Here is a 14,426-nt window from a genome sequence, read left to right on the forward strand (position 1 = left end):
CCGTCTCCCTTTCCTCCCTCTGCCTTCTTTTCCCTCTTTTCCCACCTCATCTCCTTCTCCCCACCCCCAACCTGTCTCTCTATAGCCACCACACACTTCACAAGAACCAACAGAACAAAACCTCTCCTTTGCCAGCTAAGCCCCAGTCTGCTTCTAGCCCGTGGCCCCCCCTCCCGCTCCCCTCCCTGGTGTCACATTCCAGTCTCAGCTCCCCAGTGGCCCACCCAGGCACAGGGCACAGCTCTGGCTCCACCATCTCCTCAATCCCAGGGGAAACAGGATAAGCCAGTTTCTCCTCAGCCCGCCACAGGGAGCAGCCTGGGGGGCCAGACCCCTGCTCTGGCCTCCCTTGTTTCCTCTTAAGTCAGACAGAACAGTCCCCTGAGCAGCAGACCCCGCATGCTGCTGCTAAGGCTCACAGGGCCCACAGACGCGATTCGGGCTCTCACCTGCCCACCTCACCTGGCCCTTACTGTCAGGGAGCACTTCTGAGCGTCTTCATGTCTCAGGCCTCGCCCTTGGCACTGGGGCTGGGAAGCTGGGGTGGGGTGGGGGGTCGGGGGTGCTTTCAGGCCTAGATGCTCCAGCTTCATGGGGAGGACAGACACTAACAGAATTACTGATAATTCCGTGATAAACACTGTGCCGTGGGTACAGACAAAGGGAGATGACTCATCCTGCCTGGGAAAGCAGAGCAGGGGGAGACGGGACGTCTGTGTTGGTCTTGGGAGGCAGGGAAGAAGGGGAAAGGCATCCTAGGTGGAAGGAACAGGCCAAGCAAATGCACAGAGGCAGGGATATCCATGGCTGACCCTGGGAAGCAGGGCTGCGCTATGGCAGGAGGGCAAAGGGGTTGAAGGGGGCAGGGCACACGCAGGATGCCAGAAAGGGCGGCTGCAGCACGGGAAGGACTAGGGCGGGCGGCACCTTTATCCTGAAGGCAGCCTAAGCCCTTGGAAGTTTCTGCTGTGGTTGAGAAAGGTCGGTCTGGTGGTGTGGCTCGCTCGGAGGGGACAGGATGGAGGTGAGGAGGCCCCAGCAACAGCCCAGCTTCTTCCGCTACCATTCCTTCTGATCCAACGCCACCCTTCTTGGCCATGGTAGACAGGCCACGTCCATTTCAGCCTCCAAAGACATGCCGGTGTGTTCTCTCTGCCAGGAACGCCCCTCTCATTCTTACCTACCTGTGCTGGAAGCCCCTGGTGCAAGCCCCCTCTTAAATGAAGCCCCCACCTCCACAAAGGCCCAACTCTGGCCAAGACTGGGCACTCTTGCCCCTGAATCCTAAAGCTCAGGTTGTCTGTTCCACCCATCTTGGAACTGAATCACACAGCATCTCCCTCTGCTTTTCTTCACTTGGGCAAGTCTTACCAAAGATGCTGCCCCCTGTGTTTTCCCTCATCATCCCCAATAACACCTGACCGGTGCTTTCACAGGGGGAACTGTTTCCTGCCTGTGCCCTGGCACAAGCTCCCACGACAATGCTGGTCCCCTCGGGTATTATCTGGGTCTCATTCACTTACTGGGCTGTTACCTCTTGGAGGCAGCTGCGTTAAGCACAGGACTTCAAAAACAGTGGGTCCCTGGAAAATATTTGCTCCCTTGGGACCAGTGAGCCCAGGGGCCTCTCTCACAGAAACTGCCCAGTGCACACTGCTGTGCACACGCCTCCACCTCCTCCCTCCCTGCAGAGCTACACATCGGAGGGGCGGAGAAATATCCATGCCACAGCCACAGGCAGCTATTAAAAGCAACGAGGTGCATACATGGGCTGCCATGGAAACAGAACAGTAATAATAATAATGACAGTGGTGGCAACTGGCATTTCTAGGGACAAGTAGGGTTCCATATATGTTTACATGGATTAACTTATTAAATCTTCACTACAGTCCTGTGAAGCTGGGACAGTTATTATTCCCATTGTACAGATAGGGACACTGAGGCACAGAGAGGTAAATGACTCATTCAGTGAGTGGTGGAACCAGAAGTCAACCCTCAGCCTTGTCCTGAAGCACCTTCACCCTGTGACCTCGCAGGTACAAATGGAAAAGGAAGTTGAAGAACAAGAGCCCGAGGTATGTCCTCATTTTGGAAAAAAGAAAACTAAGTATTTTTATGATCGATGCACATGTAAGTGAGAAGCAAAATGTCTGGGAGGATTCTGTTAACCGAGGTTACTTGTGAAGAGGGTGGAGAGTGCAAAGGGCACTTTTAACTCTACATACTTCTGGGTTTTCTGCATTTTTCACAATGAGAAAAATCCATGTGTTACATGAGTAATTAAAAAAAAAGACAATTTGTTAGGGCCTCTTAATGTTTGTTGAATGCACAGAAGCCACATTCATTTTCTAGGCCTGTTTTTTCAAACTCTGGATATGACCTATTAGTGGATTATGAAATCAATTTTGTGAGCTGCAACCAGCAATTTAAAAAAAAAAATCAAATAGACTAGAACAGAAAATATCAGATCAACTCACAAAGTAGAAGAAAGAGTTATTTCAATAAACTTTTATTTCAGTTATATACAGTTGGGAGTGAGTGGAACTGTGACCTAAAATGTATTTCTTACCACAGGTCACCATCAAGAGTTTGAAAGCCATTGATCCGGACTTGGAAGTTGAACGAGGAATAAGACAAGGGCCCTGCCTGCAAGAGCACCTTGGTCCAGGGAGAGAGAAAGATGGCTTTGGACAGGGTTGAGTTCCCTCTGTTTAGAAAGCCAGAGGGGTGCCTGGGTGTTGGGAAAGGTTCTATTTAGCCCACTCCACAGCTGGTTTCTGGGGCCTGGATCACTCGTTGATACACTCTCCTTCCCTCCAAGGCTTTTGCCTGTGAGAGCCTTTGCCAGAATTTTGGGGTTGAGCCTCCGCCGGAACAGAATGTCTATGTCTATTCCTCTGTGTCACCCAAAAGGCCACTTCTTCTTGCTCCTAAGAATTGCCTCCTGGATACTCCTGGGACCCGTACACCCCCTTGTGTCAAGGGAGAGGGGTGGAAAACTAGAAGGTTCCTTTCCAGCTTCCAGATGGAGAGGGCCATGTCCTAGGGAAGCCTCTGGAAACGCAGTTGTGTGCTCAGTTGGAAGAGGCCTCCACTCAGTCTGCACAGAGGGCCACCCCCACCTAGGCTGAGCCTGACCCCAGGCAGAGTCAGGTCCGTATGCAGGATGGGGTGGGGGGAGAGAAGCAAGCCCCCAGCTTGGGGCTCCTCTGGCACTGGTGCCTCCACATCACAGCTCCCCTAACCCGCCCGGCGCCCCCCACCCCACCCAGGGCAGCAGACAACTAAAAAAAAGATAAAATAAAAAGAAGTAGTTTCCCTGCTCTGACGTCAGCGCAAGGTCTTAACAGCCCAGCAGCGGCATGAAACTGGATTGCAACCAGATGTAATGCCCTTGAATCCTCAACACACTGCTGCGTTGGAAGACAAATAAGGCAGGGGGCGGACACTTTGGGTGGGAGGGAAGCGTGCGGTCCCGCGTGGGTCTTTGAATCAGAGCCTGCCGAAACCACTGGGCAGGCGCTAGGGAGGGAGTGTTTCGAGCCGGGAAGCTCTGAGCTCGGGTCCGCCATTCAGGCGCGCTGCCTCCCCTCCCCCAGCCGCCCCCCCACCCCGATAGCGCATTGTTACACTGGGTTTATCGATTCAGAGTCCAAACCCCAGCGCTCCCTCCACCCAGGGCTCCCAAGAGGAGCGCACCACTCCCGTCCCTGGCGTGGATTTGAGGACCAAGAGCCCCAAGAAGGAAACCCCTCACTGAGAAAACGGACGCCCCAGGAAGCTGGGGCCTCAACGGCGTCAGGCCTAGCTGATGTTTCGCTTCCCCTCCGCCCCTCCTCCGCGGCCCCCGACGCGACCAAAGCTCCAAATGTCACCCCCGTGTCCTGCCACTCCCTCACCCCTGCCACACTCAACGACGACGCCTGGCGCTCAGCCCCCAAGTCCGTCTCCTCGGTCTCCTGCCTCCAAGGCGCAGGGTCCATGAACTGGCCGGCGCGTCACTGTCCGGGGACACGGGGGTCGCATGTCCGGCGCCCCCGACCGTAATGTCACCCTCCGTAGGGCCCGCGCGCCCTGGGCCTGCGTCGGAGCTCCCCGGGCCTCTGGGGCCGCTTCCTGCCAGGTCGCGGGGCCTGCACACAGGCCCGGGAACCGCGGCACGCACGAGGGGACCTAGTTGAGTCGCTTTGCGCCCCATCTCCCCACGCAGGCCCTCCCTGCCCCTCGCGGCCCTGGCTCCCACGCCATGGCCCACGCCAGGCCCCAAGTCCCACATGGAGACGTCGGCTCCCCGCCCCCCAACCACCCAACGCACTCACAAAGCTTTGCTCTCAGCGCCAGGCGAATGCCCATGTCCCCACCCCACGCTCGGCAAACACTCCGCGCTCCGGCGCGCGCAGAGCCCCCGGCCACGCTCGATCCGCGCTTCTGGCGCCCCCACGCCACGAACCGACCCCAGCCAGGCACACAAATCTTCCGGAAGACCCTCTTCCGCGGCGCAGGGCGCCCCCACCCTGCAGCTCCCCAGACGGCCATCTGATGACCTCGCGCACCCCCCACGCCACACAAAGCAATGGCCCCGCGGACCCCTACTTGCCGACCCAACGCGCGCTCGCCCCGGAACCCGCCTCCATTCCTCACCCGGCCTGGAATCCCGACGCCTCGCGCCCCCCCACCCCACCTCCCCGACCCGCGCCCTGGCACTCGCTGCTCACCTCGCCGCTCACTCGGGGGCTCTGTGTCTGGTGCTGTGACTTCGCGGCCTGGAGGCCCCGTAGGCCATTGGGGGTCAGGGCGCCGCGGCCCGACCGGCCAGCAGCCAGGCAGGAAGGAAGGTGGGCCGCGGCAGCCCCCTCCTCGCGCTGGCGCTCGGGCCGCGGGCAGGGCGGCCTGCTCGGCTCGCCTCTAGCCCTCGCCGCCGCCTCGCTCTCCAACTCGCTTCACCCAGCCCAGCCACCGGCGGGGGCGGCGCCCCGAGGCGCGGAGTCGGCGGCGCTGGGACCGTGCCCTGGCCGCGCACCCGGCCGGGTCTGCCTGGTGTCCGCTGGTGCCGCGGGTAAACGCGATCCCTTCGGCACAGGAAGAGCGAGCGGGCGGGCGACGCGCGGGGGGAGAAGGAGAGCGAGAGCAGGAGGAAAAAAGTTCCCGGGCGGCCTGGCTGCGCTCGCTCGCGGCCCCGGGCGCCAGGTGGGCCGTGAGCGCCCCGACAGCACCCTCTGGCGGTCCGCGCGCCCCACAGCGCGTCCCCCCGCCCGCCCGGCAGCCTTGGGGGAGGGAAACTTGGCGGTGGGGTCCCGGTGGAGCCCTCAAGGATTCTCACGCTCCGCCTCGGGTTTGGGAAAGCCGCGGGACGAGGGTTGGGGTGACCGCTGGTACCTCGGTCAGAGGATTTGGACCGGCATCCTGCTCTCAGATGCTTCCAGTCTCTGGAGGGTCTGGTAGCTAGGCCGGGCTCCCACCCTCACCCCGCCGTTAGTCCTCACTCACTGTGACCTTCTTTTGAAACATTTCGGCTTCTAAACTCAACAGGCCAGACATAAATGTCTTCACTTACTGGGCACCTGGCCCCTTGCTAAGCGCTGGGGAATCAACAGAAATAAGTGGTTCCTGCTGTCTTGGAGTTGGTGCCCTGGTGGCAAGAGACAGACAGCAAACAAATGCTTACATATGAAAAGAAGATAATTGCAGGGAGTGATAGTTCTAGGAATAAGATAGTGAAGTGACAGGGTAGCAGCTACTTAGCTGGGAGTGTGAGAAGGAGGCCTATTGGAGCAGAGAACTGAATAGCAGGAAGGAACGTGCTGTGGGCAGAGCATCCCTGGTAGCGGGAAGAGCAAGTGCAAAGGCCCTGAGGCAGGAAAGAGGTTGGTGCACAATGAGCAAGGTGCACAAGTAGCAAGGGCACGCTGAAGGCAAAGCCATGATATACTGGAGGACCAGGGTCTTCAGGGTCCCCAGGGCCTGGGAAGGAATTTCGATGCAGTTCTAGTGCTGCTATGGGAAGAAAGCCACTGACAGATTTTAAGCCAAGAAATGTTGGATGAATGAGTGAATGAATGAAACTGTTATCTTACAGAGTCCCTGACAACTGCCACTCCAAAGTTTCTACTCACCACAGCTCAGGCAAAAAGCCTGCAGCTACCTGCCTGGGAAGCCTCCCACCCTCACTGAACCTCTGGGGTCTGTTGGTCCTGTGTAGGGGGAGGGGGGTCAGACTTCCCAGGTGATTCAGGAGTTCCTATATCAAACCTCAGTTTCCTCATCTGTAAAATAAGGCACCAGAGTTGGTAGGTACCGTGCACTTATATCTTGGTAGGTACCAGATGACTGTACCCCTTTCTATACATTGTCTCATTTGATCCTGTAGCCCCTCGGTAAGCAGGCTCATGAGGAAACTGAGGTGCAGAGTGGTGAAGTCACCAATCTTGGTTCTCAGGCTAAAGGGACAGAGCCCTTCCTACCAAATTCAGCCACGCATCTCCCAGGGTGAACAATATGAGCAAGACAGAAGACGGTTCGAGATGCGACCTGTTGTGTTTTCATCTTGCTTTAAGCACAGGTTCTGGGAGAGACAGACTTGGTTTCTAAATTTGGCTCCTTTTTGCCCAGCTGGGTGGCTTTGGGCAAACCATGTAACTTGCTGAGGCTCAGTTTCGCTATCTGTAAAATGGGAAAGTAATAATTCTTATTTCCTGGGGTTACTGACAAGATTAAATGAGGTAGGGTGTGTGAAGCATTTAGCCCAGAGCCTGGCATGCAACGAATGCTGTTAGCATTTTAGGTCAAATGCTAGATGCGTGCAAATGGTCCCTCTCATCCGTCCAAGTTGAAACTGAGGTTTGATACAGGAACTCACTAGTCCCCAAGTCACCCGGGAGCTTTGATGCCTAGCTCCTAGCATGGTCCTGTCTCCTGCCCTACCTGCCTTAACCTGCTCCTGGGGAGAACCGAGGCGGAGGCCCAGCACCAGGAACGTCGGTGGGTGGCAAGAGAAGGAAGCCCCCATAGAGGAAGGAGACCTGTGAGGTCCAAATACCAGTGACTGCCATTTCTGAGCACCTATTGTGCGTCAGGTGCCTTCCATGTAGTAGTTTTCCAGGGCTGCTGTAATAATTGACCACAAATCTAGTGACTTAAAATAAGACAAATGAACTCTTTACAGTCTGGAGATCAGAAGTCCAAAATCAGTCTCACCTGGGCTAAGGTCAAGGTGTTGGCAGGGCTGGCTCCTTCTAGAGGTTCTAGGGGGAGAATCTGTGCCTTGCCTTTTGTTGGTTCTGGAGGCCACTTGCATTTTGTGGCTCGCGATGCCTTGTTGACTTCCAGAAGCTACAAACGACAAGAAAACGATTGTTTTTGTTGTCACATCTCTTTTGACCATCTTGGCTCCTCTCATAGAAACCTTGTGGTTATGTTGGGGCCACATGGATAATCCAGGATAATCTGCCCATCCCTCAATCGCATCTGCAAGGATTCCCCCCTCCTTTTGCCATACAAGGGAATATTCACAGGTGCCAGGGCGTGCGACCTGGATAGCTTTGTGAGCCATTATTAAGCCCCACACTCCATGCATTCTCTGAATGCTCCTTCATCATAACTTATTTTACAGACAAGAGAATCCAGGCTCAGAGAGGTGAAGTCACTGTCCAAGGTCACACAGCAGGTGAGTTTATTCACCTATTCCATGCCTACTTATTGAGTGCCCACTGTGGGTCAGACATCAGGTTAGACTCTGGGTTACTATGTAAAAGTTACCTATGAAAGAAGCTGTGAAGCATAGGCACGAAGTATAATGGCCTGGTTCTGTCGAGGAATTCGGAGAAGGCTTCCTGGAGGAAGTGGCCTGTGACCTAAGCTCTGAATAGTGATTTTCCCCTGACTAAAGCAGGCAAGCTTATGAGCAAGAGCCACCCTGTCTGTGGATTTAAGCATCCTGAGATGGCTCTGAGTGGTGCTGGCTGGGAGAGCATGGGGTTTCTCAGGGGAGAACCAGGAACTGACCAGTGGTCACTGCCAGCAGAGCCAGCATCCAGCAGATACTGCTGAGAACCTGCTTGTCATCCTTACCCAGATGCAGGTAAGAGGGCAAAGAGGGCATTGGCCCGCTGTGCAACACACATGCCCAGTAAACACAGTGTTGGTACAGAGGTCTCAAACTTGCAGCTTGGAGGTGGAATCCAGGCTGCTGGGTTTAAAATAACAAAGTGTTGGAAACCTTTGGAGTTGAAATACCTTGAAGGAATCTAAATTCATGGGGCCCTACCACTACCTATTGCTCTATTCCCACATTTAAATCACCCAACTGACCATCAAAGGCATTTGAATTTCGGATATTCTTCCCCTCCCCAGGAGTCTTAAGACTCAGTTTTGCATCTGTGTGGCCTTGAGCCCTCTCAAAGGCCAAAATGATCCAATGACTCCTGCCTAGGGAGAAAGAGAGACCCCTGTGGATTGGAAGACTGGGAAAAGGGAGGGATCTATCCCAAGATTGAGTCCTGTACCCTCCGGGAATAGGCGTATCATTGGCTCACTCAATGCAACACAAGGGAGCATTTCCCCAAGCTGTCCACCTCATTAGGTAGACATCCCCATTTCAATAATAACCCCTTTACTCATGCCGGGAAACTAAGGCACAGGGGTGAAGGACCTAGAGCAGGGAAGTGCAGCGTGGGGTTCAGGTGTGTCCGAGTGCTCACCTGCGTGCTCAGCCTGAGCTCATCCCGGCTACCGTTCTGCCTCCCTGAGGATAAAGGTCCCGGGGTTCCTACACAACATCTTCTGAGCCCAGCAGAGTGTGGACTGTGCAGCAGGCCTCCCATTAGCGAGTACACAGCCAGCATTTATTGAACACTTACTATGTGTCAGACCCTATGCATTTGGGTCTGTGAGGTAGAGACTCTTATCTATTTGCAGAGGAGAAAATTAGGGGCCCAGAGAAGGGGGGTCATGTTTAGTCAGTACCCAGAGGAGCGAGATGGAAAAGCAGAGGGGACCGCTTTTCCTAGCTCTGCCCCGTGGCAACAGCGTGGCCGTGGGCAGCTCCATGCCTACTCTGAGCTTTGTGTGGGGACAGAGCCAGGAGTGCAGTTTCCAGGCTCTCAGCCTCATGTGGAAAGGTGCTGGCTCAGGTAGTAAATGGCCATCAGCTGTGATTGGATGGCCATCAGCTGTGGCTAGTTGGCCGTCAGCTGTAACCAGTGAGCCATTGGCCACAGATATAACTGCCGTGGCTACGCTAGCAGAAAAATGGGGGCTAGCAAGGGCGGATTGTAGATTGCGGATTGCAGAGAGGCGGATGCGGCCAGCGAGGATATAGTGGTGTGACTCCCTTATCTATGGCTCCGTGGCCGTTCCTTTTTGGCCTCACCATATCCTGTATTCTTATGTGGGGAGCGGGACCAGAGACCCTGCAGGCCTCCCGCACGACACCCTGCCTGACACCCTGCATGACATTTGCATTTCTACAGGGGGAGCGGAGGTTGCCCACCTCACAGGCTCATAATGATGAATTAAAACCCTTCAGTGCTTAGGAGCTCTGTGGCTGAGGCTGCTCTCCCTCGCCAGGCTTCTGTGAATTGGGCCCCTACCCAGAAGGTGAATGGGAACGAGCCATTTCTCACAAAGGTCTTGCCGGTGCTCAGAGCCCTGCTGCAAAAAGGCTGGCCAGGGAAAAGGGGTGGAGCAGCCCATTCAGTGTGGGGGTCAGTGATGGGCGGGGCAGAGCAGTGAGAAGCCCTTGGGCTTCCTGCAAGTCCTCTGGTTTCCAGCAGAGAAAAGGTGATCTAATATGCCCTGCTTAGCTCCAGGCAAGTTTGAGCATGGGAGGGTCAGGGGGCTTCTGTCCAGTGCCAGGAGTGCCCCTTCAGGGGTCCCAGACCAGCTGGCTCAGGCCCAGCCAGCCATCACAGGCTCCTCCATTCACTCATTCACTCATTCATTCATTCACTCATTCACTCATTCATTCATTCACTACCCAGTCATTGAGCCAAGCCCTGTCCCAGACTCCATCTCAGGACTAAGAGCACACAGTACCCCATCCACACAGTACCCATGGGCCTGGGGAGCCAGACAGAGATTGGACCCAGTCTGGAGGCTTCATTACCCCAAGAAAAAGACCACTTTGACAACAGATATTCTTGCAACTGGGAATCAACATTTCTTAGTAATTGGAGAAAAAAATGTTTAATTGGAATTGTCTTTTTAAAAAAAGTTATAGCTATGAAAATACCTGTATTTTATGTTCCATGCAACAAAATTTAGGATAATGTGCTAATTCTTAGATTAATTTGCTAATACTTAGAATGCAAAAAAGTTCATTTGAGGAGGCATGTTTTTTTTGCACAGAATTGCCCGATGGTCTTTACTAGGCTCTTCTCAGCAGTAACTACTCAGAGGCTTCACACGCATGCACCCCTGTGTTTTTCGGGCCACTGGGTGCTATGACATTCAAATGGCTTTCTTCTGAAGCACTATGTCATAATTTTGCACTATTTAGACGGGGCCGACCCAACCAGACAGAGCCTCCATTTGCCAGCCACTGGGCCAAACCTCAGGATTTCTCCAACACCACTCTCATCAACTTCATGAAATTCTAAAACTGGCAAGATTTGAAGATTTCCTTTACCATCAACTTGCATAAGTGAACCTGCCAGGGACCCCCACCTCAGGACAAGCTGGATCAGACCCGTAGTAACTGCGTCTGGAGTTATATTAGGGAGGTATGAGATTCCACCTGGCTTCGGCCAGTATGGATCTTTATTACAGAACCTTGCCCTACCCAATACACCTGGTTTTCTGGTGCTAATAACACGTGGAAGGAATCTGGGGAACAGTCCTTCCCACTTTCAGCCCTTGTGGTTCAGCCTGGGCTCATCCTACCTCTGAAATGGTCATGTGACTCAGGCTTAGCCAACAAAGTACCCCATTTGCCTGGCCACCGTGATCCCTTCAGGGCTGACCACATGGTCCAGGCTTGCTGACAGTTTTGCTGGAAGCACTGAGCTTTGCTGGAGCCTCTAGGGGTTGTTAAACCGACCAGGTGTGGGCCTGGGAATCAGGCAGTACGGAAAGGCCGTGTAGAGGCACACATAGACATCATCTGGGCACCTGGCTCCAGCTACCCCTGAACTTAAGAAACCCCTGGATTCTCAGTGACACAAATTAGTAAATTCACCTATTTGCATAAACCAGTTTGAGTTGGTTTTCTGTCCCTTGTCTCAAAGAGAACCCAGGTTGCTTTACCTGGAGAATTAAAATTAGGGTGGGGAGAGCAGGAATAAGACCACTGTCTTCCCAGATCTGAAGGGCTGCCCTGGTCTTGTGCAGTAACTAACAGATTGTGTGGTTCCAGTGGGTTAAAGGTCCTGGAGCAGGATTTTGACTCTTTATGCAGAAAAACTTTCCCACAATGAGAACTGTTTAAGGAGAGCTATGCGCCACCTTGAAAGAGAGAGTAAACTTCTTATCTCTGGGGCTATGCGAACAAAAACAGGCTGTGACGAAGGGGACTCAGGCTGGCTTGGAGAGCAAGCCTGTAATTGAGTGTTTATGACTTCATACCTCAGACCAGTTTTAGCGGAGAGCTGGGGAACACCAGTCACTCAATTTGTAATTGTAAACTATTCAAGATTTTCAAGAAGGTACAAAAAATAATTCACCATTGTCAGCTCAAGAAGTAAACCCTCACCAGTATAATGGAGTGCCTGACCCCAGACCTCTCCCCGCCCGCCCTGTCCCCTTGCTGGGCTTTAAGCTTTTACTACCTGCGCACCATTCTCAGGCATGTGCAGTCCACACGTCTTTCTTCGACAGGTGAGAATTGCCGCACTTTCAGACCCTACAGATTTTTTCGTTATTACCAGTGGTGAAAATAAAAACACTCGGCTACGAATAAAACACGTATTTTCTTTCTTTCATTTTTTAATAATAGAAAAGTATTATAAAAGCAGTCCCTGAACAGTTTTTCATCTTGTTTCTATAAAAGCAACCCCTCCGCTTCGCCTCCCCTCCCCACCTCCAGTGCCCCAGCCTCCTCTGCCTTTCCTGTTCAGGTTTCTGAGCCTGGTCTCCCCCTCTGCACCATGCAGAGAATCACAATTTCAGAGCTGTGAGGACTGAGGCTGAGATAAGGCAGTTTGCACATTCCCTGGCATGTAGTAAGTACTCAATTATAGGACTAGTTGTTATTATTCTGCTCCTTCGGGGAATTGCCCCACCACACAACCCCTCCTCCCTCTGCTTCCACACCTTGTCTGTGAAATTCCATCAGTTTTACCGTTTACTCTGATCACAGTCTGTGTAACTGGTCTCCTTGCCTTCAGTCTCAAACCCTCCCCCCCCACTACACACACACACACACACACACACACACACACATGCGCACATCCACCCACCTTTCAGGGGCCCAAGCAATTGTTTCTTGCCTGGCTTGCCACCCCCCCCACCCCCCCCACGACACGCACCCAAGGCTGGCCTAGCTCATACAAAGCTTCCCTGCTTCATCTCTGCCGAGTGACTTGCAGACCCCTCAATTGTCCCATCCCTTACTCTGAACATCCCCACATGCTGCTCCCTCTGCCTGAGACACCCTTCCACTTTTGCTCTGTCTGGCTGCTCCCTCCACACCCTTCTAGGCTCAGCTCAACAGTGGGCTGAGGATGCTATCCCAGACCTCCTCGGGTCAAAAATCTGGCCCTCACTCCCTCGGCTGTGCACTCGGGCACCACTATCCTGTGACATTCTATGTGATCACTATTCTTTACAAGTCTCTCTTGCTCCGGGTGGCGAGTTTTTCTTCCTTCCTTCCTTCCTTCCTTCCTTCCTTCCTTCCTTCCTTCCTTCCTTCTTTCCTTCCTCTTTCTTTCTTTCTTTCCTTCCTTTCTTTTTTTTTGCGAGTTTTTTGAGATCAAGAGTGCTGTCCTCTTCAGAGTTTGACAGATAGTTTTTGCATAACAATTTTTAAAAACAGTACCATTTACTTCTCTAAGCTCTTTGCACCTATCAACTCATTTAAGCCTCACGAGAACCCAGGAAGGGAAGAACTCAATCAGCCCATTTTACAGACAAGGAGGCGAGGCCCAGGGAGCGTGTATATATTTCCTGTGACTGCTATAACAAATTACTGCTAACCTAGCGGCTTAAAACAACACATTTTTATTCTCTTATGTTTCTAGAGGTCAGGAATTCAAACTCAGTTTCACTGGGCTAAAGCCAGGGAGCCGGCAGGGCTGGTCCCATCTGGAGGCTCCGGGGAGAATCTGAATCGTTGCCTTTTCCCGATTCCAGGGGCCGCCTACATCCCTTGGCTCATGGCCCCTTCCTCACATCACTGCAGCCTCTTGCTTCTGTCATTGCATCTGCCTCTCTTCTGTGTCCAATCCCCCTTTGCTTCTCTCTCGTAAGGACACTTGCCATTACATTTGGGGCCCACCAGGGTAAGCCAGGAGAGTCTCCCCATCTCATGATCTGACCTTAAGCACATCAGCAAAGTCCCTTTTGCCAACTAAGCTCACATGCATAGGTTCTGAGGATTGGGACATGGGGATCTTCGGGTGCCACTGTTCAGCTGACACAACTATCCGGATGGTAGAGCTGAGACACCGACCCAGGAGGTCTGGTTCCACAGCTCAGTGCTTCCTGTCCAGGAGGTTTGTCGACTGGTTGAGTGCCTGGAGCAAAGTGTTCCAGGCAAAAGGAAGAAGGTGGCCTGGCCTGTGGGCAGGGAGGAAAGTCCACACAGCTCTGTGGGAGGAGGGCACAGGTTACTTGGACCTTGGTGACGCGTCTCTGTCCACCACCCATCACGCTAGAGGTGGTGGCCAGAGAACCTCGAATAGGGTGGGCACACTGTGCCTCCCACCTCCTCCCATCCCCACGCTCCCTAGTGGCCAGCAGGGTCTGGACAATGGTCCTTCCCGAATGTGCCAGGCAGTGAGCCAAACTGTTCCCATCTCTCACTTAGTCTTTACGACCGTAATCCCTCATGTACACATTCTCTGGATGTACAGAGTGAGGCTATTGACCGCAGCCGAGCCCTGTGCTCCATACTTCACAGATTCACGCTCACGGAGCATTCCCAGCTGCGCTGTAGAGAAGACTGTTACCCTCTGACTGTCAAGGGGAAACTGAGCTTAACATCCAGTGAACAGTCCTGGGATACTGAGGACGTGCTGGGTGCGGGGGACAAGGCTGAGCTGGGCTCCAGAGCTATGGGTTGGCGTGGAAGTTGAGGGCCAGCAAGGCTGTGTCCAGCAGCAGACAGCAAGGGTGGGAGGGAATGCTGCTGCTGGGCTATGGGACAGGAGCAAGCGGAGCATAGGGACAGGCTGGGTGGATGTGGAGCGAGTGGGTGTGGGCAACGGCGGTGGGGGGAACAGGAGGTGGGGAGGGAGGGGGAGGGAGTCAGGGAGGTCCAGGAGTGTTGCCAT

The 14,426-nt window shown here is 53.8% G+C and overlaps 1 protein-coding gene across 2 annotated transcripts in view; it reads right to left on the reverse strand.

Annotated features, from left to right (window-relative positions):
* Positions 1-5,182, reverse strand: part of RAI1 (retinoic acid induced 1) — a 118,586-nt gene extending 113,404 nt beyond the window's left edge. For both annotated transcript variants that reach the window (XM_074319793.1, XM_019715716.2), the window contains exon 1: positions 4,716-5,182. The gene's annotated coding sequence lies outside the window, so the exon portion shown is untranslated. The remainder of the gene's footprint in view (positions 1-4,715) is intronic.
* Positions 5,183-14,426: the final 9,244 nt, after the last annotated feature.

This window comes from Rhinolophus sinicus, linkage group LG15 (genome assembly GCF_036562045.2).
Source record: "Rhinolophus sinicus isolate RSC01 linkage group LG15, ASM3656204v1, whole genome shotgun sequence".
Lineage (NCBI taxonomy): Eukaryota > Metazoa > Chordata > Mammalia > Chiroptera > Rhinolophidae > Rhinolophus > Rhinolophus sinicus.